Genomic DNA, 16,089 nt, shown 5'->3' on the forward strand with positions numbered 1-16,089 from the left:
CGGTAACAGCTCTAGTCCAGTGGTTGTCTCTGAATCACATTACATGACCGGCCCATCTAATTTTTGATGCCTTGGCAAACGAGACAGCATCCCTGATTTTTGACTGTCGACGGAGGTCAGAACTCCGGATTCCTTCTCTCACTTGAGTGAGACATGATATTCCCAGCATAGCTCTTTTGATTCCTCTTTGGGATACCATAATAGCATTCTCATCCTGTTTGAGTAGGGCCCAGGTCTCTGAGGCATATGAGGAATCAAAAAGATGTGCCCGGAGTCGGAGGTTCTTCGTTGTCTTAACCACCTCTTAGATGCCCTTGAATGCATTCCACGCTGCTCTCTTCCTCCTGCGCAGTTCTGACGCCAAGTCATTCCTCATGTTGATTTCTTGACCCAGGTACACATAGCTGCTGCATTCGGAGATGTTCGTTCCATTGAGAGCAAATGGAGCTTCAGGGACCAGTTCGTTTTTCATGAACATCATCTTATTGAGATTCAGCTGCAATCCGACCTTTCCACACTCGTGGTTGAAGTTGGCCAGCATTTGTGCCTCTTGGCTAATGTTTGGTGTTATGAGAACGATGTCATCAGCGAAGCGGAGGTGGTGTAATTGCTGACAATCTATCTTCACTCCAATTCCTTCCCATTCCAGTCGTCGCATGATGTTCTCAAGGGCAGCACTGAAGAGTTTCTGTGAAATGGTATCACCCTGCTGCACCCCTCTCTTTACATCAATGATCACTTCCCTGTAGAATGATGAGATCCTGGTGGTGAATCCACAATACAGCTCGAGGAGGATTTTGATATACTGAGTTTGAACGCCCTGTTTGGCCAGGGCTTCGATGACCGCCTCAGTCTCAAAAGAATCGAAGGCCTTCTTTAAGTCGATGAATGTTAGACAGAGCAGCATCTTGAACTCTCGCAAAACATCAATGAGTTTGGTCACTGTGTGGATATGGTCTTTCGTGCTGAATCCCCTTCAGAACCCGGCTTGCTAGCATGGTTGTCCTTCGTCTAGTGTTCTGCCTATTCTATTCAGGATGACACGAGTGAACAATTTGTAGACCACAGACAGCAGGCAGATTGGGCGATAGTTGCTGATGTCGTGGATGTCTCCCTTCTTGTACAACAGAACGGTCCTACTGGTTTTCCACTGGAATGGAACCTTGCATTCAGACAGGTAGTGTGTGAAGAGTCAAGCCAGTGTATTGATGAGTACTGGTGGCAGATTCTTCAGGTGTTTGGGTCTGACCTTGTCCGGACCAGGTGCTGTTTGCATCTTTACCAGCAAAATGTTGTGTCGGATTTCAGAAGGGAGAATGTTGGGAACGACATATCCATCCTGCAGAATTTGGTATGTGGGCAGGTGGACATGGCTGTCAAAGAGATCCGAGTAGAAGTTGTGAATAATTTTCTTCATTGCCTTTCTGAAGGATGTGATAGATCCATCGGGACGTTGGAGGGCAGTCATCTTGGTCTTGTAGTTGGCGAAGGACAGGCGAGTGTTGCGAATACTTTTCCCGGCTTCTGCTGCACTGGCCAACACTGCTGCTCTTCTCTCTTTGAGGTCTTCCTTTATCGCTTCTCTGCACAGCTTTGTGAGCTCGGACGTTAGCTTGCGGTTGCCTGAGGCTCACGCCAAACCACGTTGACAAATGAGCTCGAGAGTTTCCAAAGACAGGCGTCTGTTTGTGGCTTTCTCACTCTCAGCATTCTTCGCACAGAAATGGAGGTGCTGGACCAGTCAATCATATTCCTCGTCAATGTTGTCAAGGATGGCATCTTCCCACGTTGCTGCAGTAGTGCCAAAGAGCTCCCAGTTGGTGGTCATTCTGGGAGTTGTCTTCTTAGACTTAAATTTTGCAGACTTTTCTCCTTGCTCTGTGAAGTAGAATTTCGCACGAAGGAGACGGTGGTCCGATCCCGTTTGGAATTTTGGAACAACAGCGACATCGGTCAGGCAAAACCTTCAATTGAATATGATGTGGTCAATTTCATTGTGGAACTGTCCACCGGGAGACTCCCATGTCCAGCGTTTAGATTCGGCCTTCTGGAACTGTGACTTACCATAGATGGTCTTGGTCGACATGATGAATTCAGACAATCTCTCACCTTGATCGTTCCACTCCAGGCCATGTGTCCCAATGTGGAGTTCTTCGGGTGACCTTCTCGGACCTATTTTGGCATTAAAATCACCAACAGTGATCTTGTAGAAGGTGTGATCTTCTTTATAGAACTTCTCCAGTTCCATGTAGAACCTCTCAATTTCATCTTCATCATAGTTGGAAGTTGGTGCGTAGACGACGAAGATAGAAACTGCAGGCAGTGAGCCACATCTATTCCAGCGTAATAGTCCGATTCGGGTTGTTAGGCATTCGCCACCCTCCAGACACTTGGGCCGAGCCTCATGCACGAGTGAAGCCCCGCAAAGCCAGGCTGCTCTCTGGACACTTGGGCCGAACCTCACGCATGAGTGAAGCCCCAAAAGCCAGGTAAGCAGAGCTTTGCGACCTTAGCTCTAGGTTCAACTGAAACCTGGAAACAAGATCCTCTGTCTGCATCCTCCAATCTCCGGCATCTGAGGGAGGGGTCCAACCCAGACACCCCACCCCACCCAAGATAAATACCTCACTGGCCGACCCCACTACATCCACTACCCAGCCACCGCCACCCTCCAGGCTGCTCTCTGGACCGCACGGCCGCAAAGCGGCAGTGGCAGCGTGACACACCGTAAAACACTTAATACCTATTATTCCCACACCATATTTGATAGGGTTCAAATTTGGTGTGAACCATGGTAACACCTCTGGGGGTGATCGGAGGCCGCCCTAAAAGCCTCCGCCCCTCTCGGAGAGCCCGGCAAGCTACCGAGAGTATCTCGCCCACATAGCAGAGCCTAGCAAGCTACCTGTCACTTCGATACGCCAACAACAGTAACAACAATTGGCCTCATTCACCTGTCACCAAAAGAGCCCCCCAATATGGCAGCATTAAGAAAGATGAGCAAAGAGAGGCTGAAAAAAATCTCGGGGACGAACTAGACTGCCAAAACGAAGAAAGACTAAAATAATTGTCTGTACTTTCAATGCATGAACACTGGCATCAGAAGCATCCATCGAGAACCTGATGGTGCAAGCGCAGAAGATCAAGTACGACATCATTGGTCTGACCGAAAAGAGGAAACATCAATCACATCACACCATTTTCAACAATGGAGAAGAATTGTTCCTCGGAACATGCGACAACAGAGGCGTTGGTGGCAGATAGTGTCCTTGTGAACACAAACTTGGCCATGAGCATTGATTCATTCGAATGCCTAACAATTATTTAAAATAAAAAATGAGGGGCTGAAGCGATAGCACAGCGGGTAGGGCGTTTGCCTTGCATGCGGCCGACCCGGGTTCGAATCCCAGCATCTCATATGGTTCCCTGAGCACCGCCAGGAGTAATTCCTGAGTGTAGAACCAGGAGTAACCTCTGTGCATCTCCGGGTGTGACCCAAAAAGCAAAATATATATATATATATGAGGTATGCTGTGTGTTCACAAAAGAAGACGGGCGCAGGGAGGGGCTATATCTCTCCTGCCTCCCGCGTTTGATGGTCTCACGCCGATTCCCCCATCCCGGGAGGCTGATGGAGATGGGCAAGCAAGCAGGCGAAGGAAGGAATGAGTGCTTGCTGGTCGGTATCAGTTGCAGTTTATTCCAGTTCATTCCAGTTCCCATTCTGCTTCTCTCTCTCTCTCTCTTTCTCTCTCTCTCTCTCTCTCTCCCTCTCTCTCCCTCTCTCTCTCCCTCCCTCTCTCTCTCTCTCTTTCTCTCTCTCTCACTTCTTTCACCTTGTGCTCTGCTTCTGTGTCTTCCCTGCTTCTGTCTCTTCCCCTGTGCTTCTGTAGTGTCCTCTCATGTGTCTCCTTCTCTGTCTCCTCTGTCTTCTTCCTCTGTCTTCTCCTGTCTCCCTTCAGTGCCCCACAGTCTTAGTTTATATAGCAATCACATAGGGTAGTGACAAAACGGTGGGTTGAACATTAACAAATCAACAAAGAAGGGTAAGACCATTTCTAGAGGAGATTAACAAAATCTCATCTAAGGAAATTATTAAGAGATCCATTCAAGGGTGGGATCCAAACAAGGCTGTGTCGCTTTCTCCTTTCCTAAGCTAGTAATCCACTTACATAGTTGTAGTAAACCTACTTCTAATATTTCTGGCAATGTCATTCTGTATGAGCACAGTCACAGTCACTGTCACTGTCACTGTCATCCCGTTGCTCATCGATTTGTTCGAGCGGGCACCAGTAACGTCTCTCATTGAGAGACTTATTGTTACTGTTTTTGGCATATCCAATACGCACGAGTAGCTTGCCGGGCTCTGCCTCGGGCTTGATACTCTCGGTAGCTTGCCGGGCTCTCCGAGAGGGGCAGAGGAATAGAACTCGGGTCGGCCGCATGAAAGGCGAAAGCCCAACTGCTGTGCTATAGCTCCAGCCCATGAGCAAAGTAAGAGATATAAAGTTTGGTTCTTCCTGAGGACATCTCACTATACATTCCGGACCACAGTCCCCGGGCCAGATTAATCTCCTAACCCCAGCAGGGTCCTAGTGTCATCATTACCTTTGGATCATGACAGCAGTAAGAACATTGCGTATACCCTTCTTCTACAGGTTGTGGATTGGGCAATGCCAGGACCCCGTGTTTGGACTCACAATTCCTTCCTTTTACCCTGTCCTTGGAACTGACAAGCGCCTCAGTTCCAAAGAGGAAGGAATGACTTTTAACAGGAATACCTTTTCATTTCTCTCTAGGATATCTGATTGTATTGGAGCTCCCCCTGTCTCTTTCTCGGCCCCCAGACATGGAGATGTACAAACCCCGATGCTCAAAGTCTCTGATAACTTACAAAAAGTGTTTTTTCTCACACATATGCTAGGTCACATGTAGAATTACATAGCCTCAGGTAGGTTTATTGGGTTACTCCCATTACAGTGCTCCCATTCCTCTGTGTTTATTCGTAGCTTCTTTCTTTTTTTTTTTAAATAGAAGAGCTATTTATTTATTTATTCATTTATTTATGTTTTTGGGTCACACCTGGCGATGCACAGGGGTTACTCCTGGCTCTGCACTCAGGAATTACTCCTGGCGGTGCTCAGGGGACCATATGGGATGCTGGGGTTTGAACCCGGGTTGGCCGCGTGCAAGGCAAACGCCCTACCCGCTATGCTATCACTCCAGCCCCTGTAGCTTCTTTCTTAGTGTTCTGTTGACTTGTAAATGTTGTTTTTCTCTTCTCCTTGAGTCCTTTGCATAGTTTATTCAGAGTCAAGTCCTTTTGTATGGACACAGGAAGACTTAGCAAATGCTATGCTTTTGTAACCTGGGAGTCATTTGACTCTACATGATATTTTCCTCCTGGACATCTGTTCTCTCGACCTAAGCCTCAGCTGCCCTTACTTCCTAGTGCGCCCAAAAGCAGGGTCCCGACGAGGGACGAGACGGACCCAGGGCAAGCGGTGAGCTGTGTGCTACTCTGGCATCAAGATGGGCCTGGCCAAAGTGCCTAATGCTTAACTATAAGTTAAGAGCTTGATCATGGACAAATGTTGTCATGATCCAAACAATGATAACTAGATTTGTACCCTGCTAGGGTTAGGAATGATTAATCTGGTCTGAGCGCTGTAGTCTGAGTCTGTGGCAAGATGTTGCCAGGAGAGCTGCCTTGCCAGCCTCAATGTATCTCTTGCTATGTCCGTACAAAAATAACTAATATTAAGATGTTAATGAGTGTTTGGACTAAGGAAAGGAGAAAAGCACCGTAAGAGTCAGGAAGGGCTTTCTTATGATGATTTTGCTGCCTGGCTCTGTGTAGCCTAGGGGAAAGGGGGAGAGAGAAAGAGGGAGGAGAGAGATAAGAGAATCCAGAGATGCTGCAGTAGATCCAGAGAGAGGACGGAGCTGGGAGTGCGGGAGAGGAGAAAGATGAAAGATTGAATAAACGGTAACTAATCAGCAACCAGCTTGGTCCTTGGTCTTCCTTTGCCTGTCCTTGGCCAATGGCCGTCCCGATCCAGTCCACACACAGCGGCTCCAGAGCACCGAACAAGGGTGGTGAGACAGAGACACCCGGAGAGCCCTCGAGTGCTCATGCCCTTCGGCGTGCCTTAGTTTTTTACAGTCACACATCTATGGCTGCCAGTGAACCTGACCAGAGAATGGCAATGCTCCCCTGCTGAATGACTCCTGACGGAAGTCGTGATGCTCCTGTTCCAGTGCTCCCTGAAGTTCACTGGACACCTGCTAGCTGCTCCCCTGGGACTCATTGTTTTATTGCTGTTGCAAGAACAACTCTTCAAACCCGATCCAGACACATGATTTCTTCAAAATGTGACTACATAATTCTCATCATCTCTGGACAATGCAGGAAAATTGAACACTTTACATCAAGCACTGCTCTCGGTTCAGGAGCAGATTGAAGTTCTAGGACAACAAATGAGACTGTTTTGTGACTGGAATTGTTCCTCTTTCTATTTCAATTTTTTGTAATTTTGTAAACAGGAGACTAGGACATCAGGAAATAGAAAGATAGTTGCTATTCATGAACTGGAAGAATCAATATTGTTAAAATGACCTTTCTAACTAAAGCGTTACCCAGATTCAAAGTATTAAAATTCTAATGATGTTCTTCAGAGACTTAGAACAAACTCTAAAGTTTGTATGAAATCATAAAATCTCCTGATTGTATAAAAAATGTTAAGGGGGTAGGGGAAATGGGAGGTATTGTATTTACCAACTTTGAATTGTACTATAAAGCCACCATTATCAAAACTGCACAGTACAAGAATAAAGATAGACCCATAGAACAGAACTGGTAGCCCCGAGCTAAGCCTCTAGGCTTGAAGGCAGTTAATCTCAGACAAAAGAGCTAATACATGAAGTGGAACAAATAAAGCCTCTTCAACAAATGGTGCTGGGAAAATAAGATAGCACATGGGGAAAATGAAATTGGTACCATATCTCACACCATTCACAAATGTTAATTCAAAGTTGGGGCTGGTGTGGGGCTGGAGTGATAGCACAGCGGGGAGGGCGTTTGCTTTGCACTCGGCTGACCCGGGTTCGATTCCCAGCATCCCATATGGTCCCCTGAGCACCTCCAGGAGTAATTCCTGAGTGCAGAGCCAGGAGTAACCCCTGTGCATCGCAGGGTGTGACCCAAAAAGCAAAAGAAAACCAAACAAACAAAAAAACAAAGTTGGGGCTGGCGAGATGGTACAGCAGGTCAGACGCGTGCCTGGCATACATCCCATATGGGCCCCGAGCCACAGAGGTAAAAACAACAAAACCAAAAATCAACACCGGCTCAGTTCCCCTGGGAGACAGAGCAGACGGGAGGGACAGGAGCTAGAGACATCTCACCTCACCTTGGGTCAGGGGTCTGAGCTGCAGGAAGTAGGAGGAAGGAGGAAGTGTGGGGGAGGAGCACTGCCAAGCCAGTCCCCAGAGAGGGCTGGGCGGGCTTCCCGGCGGAGAGGTAGCTTTCTCCCTCCAGGGTCCAGGTGAGGACTGTCGGTACTTGCTCTCTCCCCACTGTTGTTGGGTGACCCTGCGAGGGGCTCGCAGTGGGGTGCTGGGGTCAGTAGAGCCCCGGGTCAGCTGCCCTGGGACACCCGCCCCAACACTTTGCTCCTTTTTTCTGTTACAGTTCAGAACAGGGCCCTGCTACTTTCTTCTTCGATTTTTATTGAGTCACCATGAGATACAGTTACAACTTGTTCATGGTTATACAAGTTCGGTCCCTGCACCAGCGCACATATCCCAGCACCAGCGTCCCCAGCTCCCTCCTGCCCACCCCCCCACCCCAGTGTGCCTCTGCAGACACCCCCTCTCCCTCTCTCTCTCCCTCTGTCTTCTTCTCCCTCTCTCTCTCCCCCCTCTCTCCTTCTCCCTCTCTCCCTCCCTCTCTCCCTCCCTCTCTCTCTCCCTCCCCGTCTCCCCCCTCTCCCTCTCTCCCTTTCTCTCCCTCTCTCCTTCTCTCTCCTACCCCTCTCTCCCTCGTTCCCTCCCTGTCTCCCTGCCTCTCTCCCTGCCTCTCTCCCTCTCTCCCCGTCTCTCCCTCTCCCTGCTTCTGGGACATGCTCATGTTTGTCTGACCTTGCGCCTCGTGAAGAATCCTCTAACCCGCACCATCTCTATTCACAGGAGGGAATGTGTCGCTTCTGGACAAATGTGGGTTTTCAGGGCTGAGCTGCCACCAGAGAACGGTGACATGTCACAGAGACAGTGATGTGTCCTTCAAAGGGCATTCGGGCGCAGAGACCTGTCGTCTCTGAACTGAGCTCCTCTTGGGGAGACCGGCACGGTCTCTGCTCTCCCGCCAGGTCCCGGGCGTGCACAGTTGCCAACTCCCCGTCAGACGTGGTGCCGATCGCTTGCGCAATGTGGGGGGCAAAGGGGCCTGAGCGTGCCCCCTGGGAGCTGACGGGCTTCAGGAGGAGCACGGCTGCTCTCCACTTGGAGTGACACTGAGAGTCGAGAAGGAAGAGCGAGGGAGAAGCATCCTGAGTGGCTGAGGGCCTGCGGGTCCCTGAGAGAGGCGTGGGCAGCACCTGCGTCTGCCTGCCGAGCCCTTGGGAAGGGTGGCCAGCCTCCCCTGCAGCCCCTGCCCAGTGCTCCTGCACTGGTGTTCCTGGGGCCCTGCACCCCCTGCCCTCTATGGGTGGCTCTAGGGGCCTTGGCCGGGAGCAGTACAGACCTGAAGCGTGAGGTGTGGTTTCCTCACCTGCCTGCTGTGGATGCTGGGCCTCAGGCTGTGGGTGCTGATGCTATAGGCTGTGGGTATTGATATCCCAGGAAATGGCATGGAATTCCTGGGCTGTGGTATGGAATTCCAAGGCTGCGGTATTAATACTCCCGGGCTGTGGTATTGATACTCCCAGGCTGTGGGTATTGATACTCCCAGGCTGTGGTATTGATACTCCCAGGCTGTGGTATTGATACTCCCAGTCTGTGGTATTGATACTCCCAGGCTGTGGTATTGAATTCCCAGGCTGTGGTATTGATACTCCCGGGCTGTGGCATTGATGCTCCCGGGCTGTGGTATTGATACTCCCGGGCTGTGGTATTGATGGTCCCGGGCTGTGGTATTGATGCTCTCGGGCTGTGGTATTGATATCCCAGGCTGTGGTATTGAATTCCCAGGGTGTGGTATTGATACTCCCGGGCTGTGGGTATTGATATCCCAGGCTGTGGTATTGAACTCCCAGGCTGTGGTATTGATACTCCCAGGCTGTGGTATTGAATTCCCAGGCTGTGGTATTGAATTCCCAGGCTGTGGTATTGATACTCCCGGGCTGTGGTATTGAATTCCCAGGCTGTGGTATTGATACTCCCAGGCTGTGGTATTGAATTCCCAGGCTGTGGTATTGAATTCCCAGGCTGTGGTATTGATACTCCCAGGCTGTGGGTATTGAACTCCCAGGCTGTGGTATTGAACTCCCAGGCTGTGGTATTGATACTCCCAGGCTGTAGTATTGATACTCCCAGGCTGTGGTATTGATGCTCCCGGGCTGTGGTATTGATACTCCCGGGCTGTGGTATTGATACTGCCGGGCTGTGGCATTGATGCTCCCAGGCTGTGGCATTGATACTCCCGGGGTGTGGTATTGATACTCCCGGGCTGTGGTATTGATACTCCTGGGCTGTGGGCTGTGTACTCCAGGTCACTCCTGCTCTGACAGGGAGACTAAGCCAGTGTCTGCTGAAGATCTAGGGCTGAGTCCTCAGCATGTTCTATCCCAGGCCATTTGCAGCTGTCTCTGCTGGCAGAGCTGAGAAGCCCCGCCCCTGGACAGTGAGCTCTGACCCCTCTTGCTCCCAGAGTGGGACCAGCTCGGACGTCACTTGCCTGGGCCGTGGCATGGAGAGTCCCCCTGACTTGTCACCCCAGCGGTTGGCACTGGGTGGTATGGTGTGCTGGTGGCTGTTCTGCGCCCCACACCCCCTTCTATCCGTGTGCTCATGCAGGGGCACAGCGTGTCACGGCCATGTCATGGTCCTCAGAACTGTTCCAGGACACAGCCAGTCTCTCATCCTGCCTCTGCCACAGGGCAGACACACGAGACACGGAGCCACATGGAAACCAGTGACTGTGTGTGCTGGATGCGTTGGTGGTGTGCGAACTGTGTGCACAGGCACCTCCACATGGCACATGTGGGGCTTCCAGGTGCGCACAGCACACCACACAGCACACCAGCGCGCCCCTCACCCACAGGGTGCTCGTGGATCGGTGGGTCCCCTGAGGAGTGTGAAGCGCATAAGGCTGGGCACTCTGTCTCCTCCTGGCCACCCCCGTGATTGCCTCTCTGTCGCAGCCATGGGATCACGTGAACCTCTTCCCTGGGGCGGACCTGTGGGCTGCAGTGCTACTGGTAATGGACACCGTGGCCCTTCTGCCCCGTGGACGCAGGAATCCGTCATCACGCACTCTAGCTCCCATGAAGCGTGTGTGGGGTTGCTCAGCACTCCAGGGCAAGGCTCCCCTGCCTGTGCACCCACTGGAGGCGGCCCCCACGCTCTGGGTACGCTGCTCTGCCCCACAGAGACGCCTCTAAGCTTCCTTCCTCCACCTGGTGGGCACAGACGCCGTGGTTCTGGTGGAGGCACAGCCTGCCGCCCCGAGAGAGCCTGGGAAGTGCCCGGTGCAAAGGGTGGGTCCAGCAGCCCCCCGCCACCCCCAGTCAGCCGTGCAGCCTCTCTCACCGTCAACAATCACTAGCTAGTAGGGGACGGCCCTACATGTGGCAGGAAGTACTCTCGAGCATCGTGTTCAGAACCAGAAATTGCTCAACCCAGGAAGTGCGAGGCAGCTGGCCAAGGTGCGAGGGGGGGCAGGTCCCCAGAGACTCCAAGGAATCGCACCATGACCTGCACAGCGGGAAGGCAGCCAGGCCACCATCAGCCCCACACATGACCCACAGGGCCATCACGAATTCCATCATTAATCCCACGTGTGGGCCACTTTATTCCTCACATGTGCCACCACCAGTCCACATGTGTACCACATTAATCCACATGGGATCCACCCTAATTCGCATGTGTTCCACCGTCAATTCACACATGCTCCACAGTAATCCACATCAATCCACATAGGATCCACATTCACCCACAGTAGCACCATCTCTAATCCCATGTGTGGTCCATGTCAATCCACATGTGCACCACAGTAATCCACATGTGTTCTACCGTCAACCTACATGTGTTCCACGCTAAAACACATATTACAGTGTCAATCTACACGTGTTCCACACTAAAACATGTGTTCTACCATAAATCTACATGTGTTCCACACTAAAACATGTTTCACCATCAATATTCACATGTTCCACACTAATCCACATGTGTTTCACCATCAATACACACGTGTTCCACACTAATCCACATGTGTTCCACCATCAATCTACACATATTCCACACTAAAACACATGTGTTCCACCACCAATCCATACGTGCTCCACCATTAGTCCACATTTCCCGCCATCAGTATGCATGTGATCCACATTTATTCACATAAGCATCATAATTAATCCTATGTGATCAACATTGATCTACATGTGCTCCACACTAATTCATGTGTGTTCTACCATGAATCCTCAAGTGATCCATTTTAATCCATGTTGACGCCACATGTGATCCACACTGATCATGTATGTTCTGATGTTAACCCCACGAGCCACACTAACCTACCTACCGAGAGCCAGGTAGTACCAGGCCTCGGGAGCAGCAAGTGTGCGGACATGCCCCACTCAGTGCCCGTGCCTTTCCCCTGGGCGGAAACGCTCCTCGTCCTGCACGGCTGCCCTGCGTGGATCCGGAGGCCACAAGACACATCCTTCCCTCAGGGGTCTCTGTCCTTCTACTAAGCCAACGACTCTCCCTCCGCCTCCTATCTTGGCAGAGCACTTCGCCCGCGAGCTGCAGGAAGAAGGGAGGAATGCAGCCCTGCAGCCAGCTCCATCTCGGCTCTGCTGAAGCATGTGGTCTCGTCTCTGCCCAAGTTCCCCAGTTGAATCGCTGAGGAGAAGCTCCACCCCCAGGAAGCCCCTGGGGTGGCTGGCTCCTGAGGGTCTTCTGGGTAGGATGCAGGGAGAAGACTGTCTCTCCGCACCGCAGGACCTCCCGGAGGCAGGTGCAACTCTGGGGTCTGAGCACTTGTGCAAAGGCAACTGGAACTGCCTCTGGGGTCCGAGGGGCCAGGCTGCTGTCTTTCCACAGTGTCCCCAGTTGTAGGGCCAGGGGATGAGGACACGTCCTAGGAGGGTCCCCGCTGCTGCTGCCTGCACTCCCGGTGCCTCCTCCACTGGCCTCTTCACCCCGGTCACAGCAGGTGTCCCCAGCCACCCAACCTGTGGGGGAGTCTGCCCCATCCTGAGTGGCCCTGCCTAAGTGGTCATGTGAGTGCATGCGCATGCACACACACACACACACACGGGAAGGTGCCTATGGGTCAGGGCCTTGGACCTGGGAGGAGGTCTGCAGGAAGACACAAGGGAGCTTGTGCATGACTCCACATGCTGGCCAAGAAGCAAGAGGGTGCAATGTCCCCCAGGAGGAAGTGACACTAGGATGGAGTGACCCTAGGAGGAGGTGACACCCAGGAGGGGTAACACTCAGGAGGGATGACACCGAAGAGGGGTGACAGACAGGAGGGTGGCACTCAAGAGGGGGTGATGCCCAGGAGGGGTGACACCCAGGAGGGGTGACAGACAAGAGGAAGTGACGTCCAAGAGGGCTGACACTACAGTGGGGCCCTTTTGGACCAGAGGTTCAGGGGCTCCACAAGCAAGTCCTGGTCTGGACTCTGACAGGTTCTGGTGCCCTGGAGCTGAGGTTTGAGCAAGGAAACTCAGGGCCGAGAGGTGGGAGGCCCAGAAGGCTGCCAGCCAGGCTCCACGCTGCCCCTGGCCCTGGGTGACCTTCACCTCTAACAATGCGGAGTCAACAGCCTGAGGCTTAGACTCGGAACTGGAAGCCTATATGGAAAGGAGCTTAAAGGAGCCCCAGGCGAGGTGGCAGTTCAGTGGGAAGATCTCTCCAGGGAAGATCAGACAAGCTGGGTCCAGGCCCACAACCTGAGCATTGTGACCTCTCGGTCCCAGCTGGACACCGACTGCCAGAAGTGGCCCTGTGGTCCCGAGGACTGCTCAGGAGACCTCCAATAATGAACTAGATGAGATCTGTTGTAACAGCTGTCTTATGCATTTGCTTTCTTTTGGGGCCGCACCAGGCAGTGCTCAGGGGCTGCTCCGGGCTCAGGGGACGTGTCCAGCAGTGCTTAGGGACCATGCGGTGCCAGAGATGGAATCCAACCTCCTGCCTGCCGAGTGTCTCCAGCCCACTGGGCATCTCTCCAGCTCTTACAGCATGGGGTGCAAGTTCAGGCTTGTTACAAGAATCGAAAAGTTTAAAAACGAGGTTTGTCGAGTTAAAACATGGCAGTTCACTGAGGTGAACAACGGTCGACAAAAAAGAGATGGTGGAATGAGCGGTCAGGGTCCAGACGCTGTACAGCAGCAGCGGGTGCACGCAGGCCCTCGGTCCCACAGCCCCCGCCAGAGCCACTGCTTTGCACACTGTGCTTCTGTCCCCTTCTCGGCCAGCCCTGCAGGGACACAGGTGCCTGATCACAAGAGCCCACAGTGTCCAACATGGCAGTTCACCACACGAGGGACAGGACAGCCCCAGAGCACAGGACAAGTCGGTCCCCAGAGTACAAGGGATAACAGTCCTCAGAGTGAGGACAGTCCCCAGAGCACGGGACAGTCCCCAGAGTATGAAACAGTCCTCAGAGTATGGGACAGTCCCCAGAGTATGAAACAGTCCTCAGACTATGGGACAGTCCTCAGAGTATGAAGCAGTACTCAGAGTATGGGACAGTCCCCAGAGTATGAAACAGTCCTCAGACTATGGGACAGTCCTCAGAGTATGAAACAGTCCTCAGAGTATGGGACAGTCCCCAGAGTATGGGACAGTCCCCAGAGTATGAAGCAGTCCTCAGACTATGGGAGAGTCCCCAGAGTATGAAGCAGTCCTTAGACTATGGGACAGTCCCCAGAGTATGAAGCAGTCCTCAGAGTATGAAGCAGTCCTCAGACTATGGGACAGTCCCCAGAGTATGAAGCAGTCCTCAGACTATGGGACAGTCCCCAGAGTATGAAACAGTGCTCAGAGTATGGGACAGTCCCCAGAGTATGGGACAGTCCCCAGAGTATGAAACAGTCCTCAGAGTATGGGACAGTCCCCAGAGTATGAAACAGTCCTCAGACTATGGGACAGTCCTCAGAGTATGAAGCAGTCCTCAGAGTATGGGACAGTCCCCAGAGTATGAAGCAGTCCCCAGAGTGCTGGACCGTCCCCAGAGCACGGGACAGTCCCCAGAGTGCTGGACTGTCTCCAGAGTACGGGACAGTTCCCAGAGTATGGGACAGTCCCCAGAGTATGAAACAGTCCTCAGACTATGGGACAGTCCCCAGAGTATGAAGCAGTCCTCAGAGTGTGGGACAGTCCCCAGAGTATGAAGCAGTCCTCAGAGTATGGGACAGTCCCCAGAGTATGAAACAGTACTGAGAGTATGGGACAGCCCCCAGAGTACGGTATAGTCCCCAGAGCGCGGGACAGTCCCCAGAGTGCGGGACCGTCTCCAGAGTATGTGACCGTCCCCAGAGTATGGGACAGCCCCCAGAACGAGGGACAGTCCCCCGAACGCGGGACTGTCCACAGAGCGTGGGACCGTCCACAGGGCGCTGGACAGTCCCCAAAGTTAGGGACAGTCCCCGAGCATGGGACAGTCCCCAGAGCATGGGAGAGTCCCCGAGCATGGGTCAGTCCTCAGTGTACAGGACACAACATCCCCCAGAGTGCAGGACAGGACTGTGCTGGTTCAGCGGTGGCTGATGAACTTGCTCCATGAATGAAGTCATCAATTTCCAACTGCTCCTAAGTCCAGGCTGTACAGGACCCCACAGGCCAGTGGCGGAAAGTGACCACCTGGGTGACCAGGGGTAAGGGGCCCTGAGGACCCTGGACTTCTGATTTCCATGTGGGAAGGTCCTGAGGGAGCCTGGACAAGCTGACCCCAGTCAGGAAGACACCTTTTACAGACGGAGCAGCAAGCATGCAGCAAGCAGCAGTGTCCAGGGCTGACCGGGGCCCACTACACAGCCACTGCACACTCGGAGCAGACCTGGGGGTGGCGGGATGCCTTCCACCCCTCACAGAGCACACCGATTCCAAGGCCTGCCAGAGATTGCAAATGTGGTTCCCAAAAAGCAGCATCAGGGGACTGGAGAGAGAATACAGCAAGGAAGCACCTTCCTGCACACATCCAACTCGGGTTCGATCCCAGGTCCCTGAGTCCTACCAGGAGTGATTCCTGAGCTCAGAGCCCGGAGTCAGTCCTGAGCTGGCCCCAAACCATACCCAAACAAAAGTTGTATTAAAACTTGGCGGGCAAAAAAAAAAAAAAAACTTGGCGGGCAGGCCTTGTGGGGTGGGGCAGGGGGCAGGGCAGGAAGCTTAGGTGTGAGCAGCTCCCAGTCTGGGGAAGGAGGCCCCGCCCACACGGCTCAGATGATTGATGGGTGAAGCCCAACCTGACCATCCAGGAGCTGGACACCAGCCCCCAGCACATCTGTGGAAGGGCCTGGCTCTCTGGGAGAGAAGTAGAGGCAGAGCTGGCTTTGCTCCGAGGACACAGAGCCTGCAAGCCTCCAGCCCACAGCAGAGTGGGAAGATTTCCTGGACATCTGCCCCAGGAAAGGCACCTCCGGAGGTCACGCGCCTGCTGAGCAGGGCAGCCTCTATCTGGGGATCAATTGCTAAAGATGGGGGCCGCCCACCGCCAGGACCCACAAGCGGCAGAGCTGGTAGGGCGAGCTAGGCGCCCCACCTGCCCGCCCTGCTCCGGATGGCAGGAAGACAGCCAGGACATCACTAATTCTCTTTGAACATTCTTCTGCACATTCATCTCCCCAATCCGACCTCATCAAGCTCCTTGGCTCCACCCTCAAGCCAGTGACCTCAAAGACTCCTGCCCTCCCCCAC

This window comes from Sorex araneus, chromosome 1 (genome assembly GCF_027595985.1).
Source record: "Sorex araneus isolate mSorAra2 chromosome 1, mSorAra2.pri, whole genome shotgun sequence".
NCBI lineage: Eukaryota > Metazoa > Chordata > Mammalia > Eulipotyphla > Soricidae > Sorex > Sorex araneus.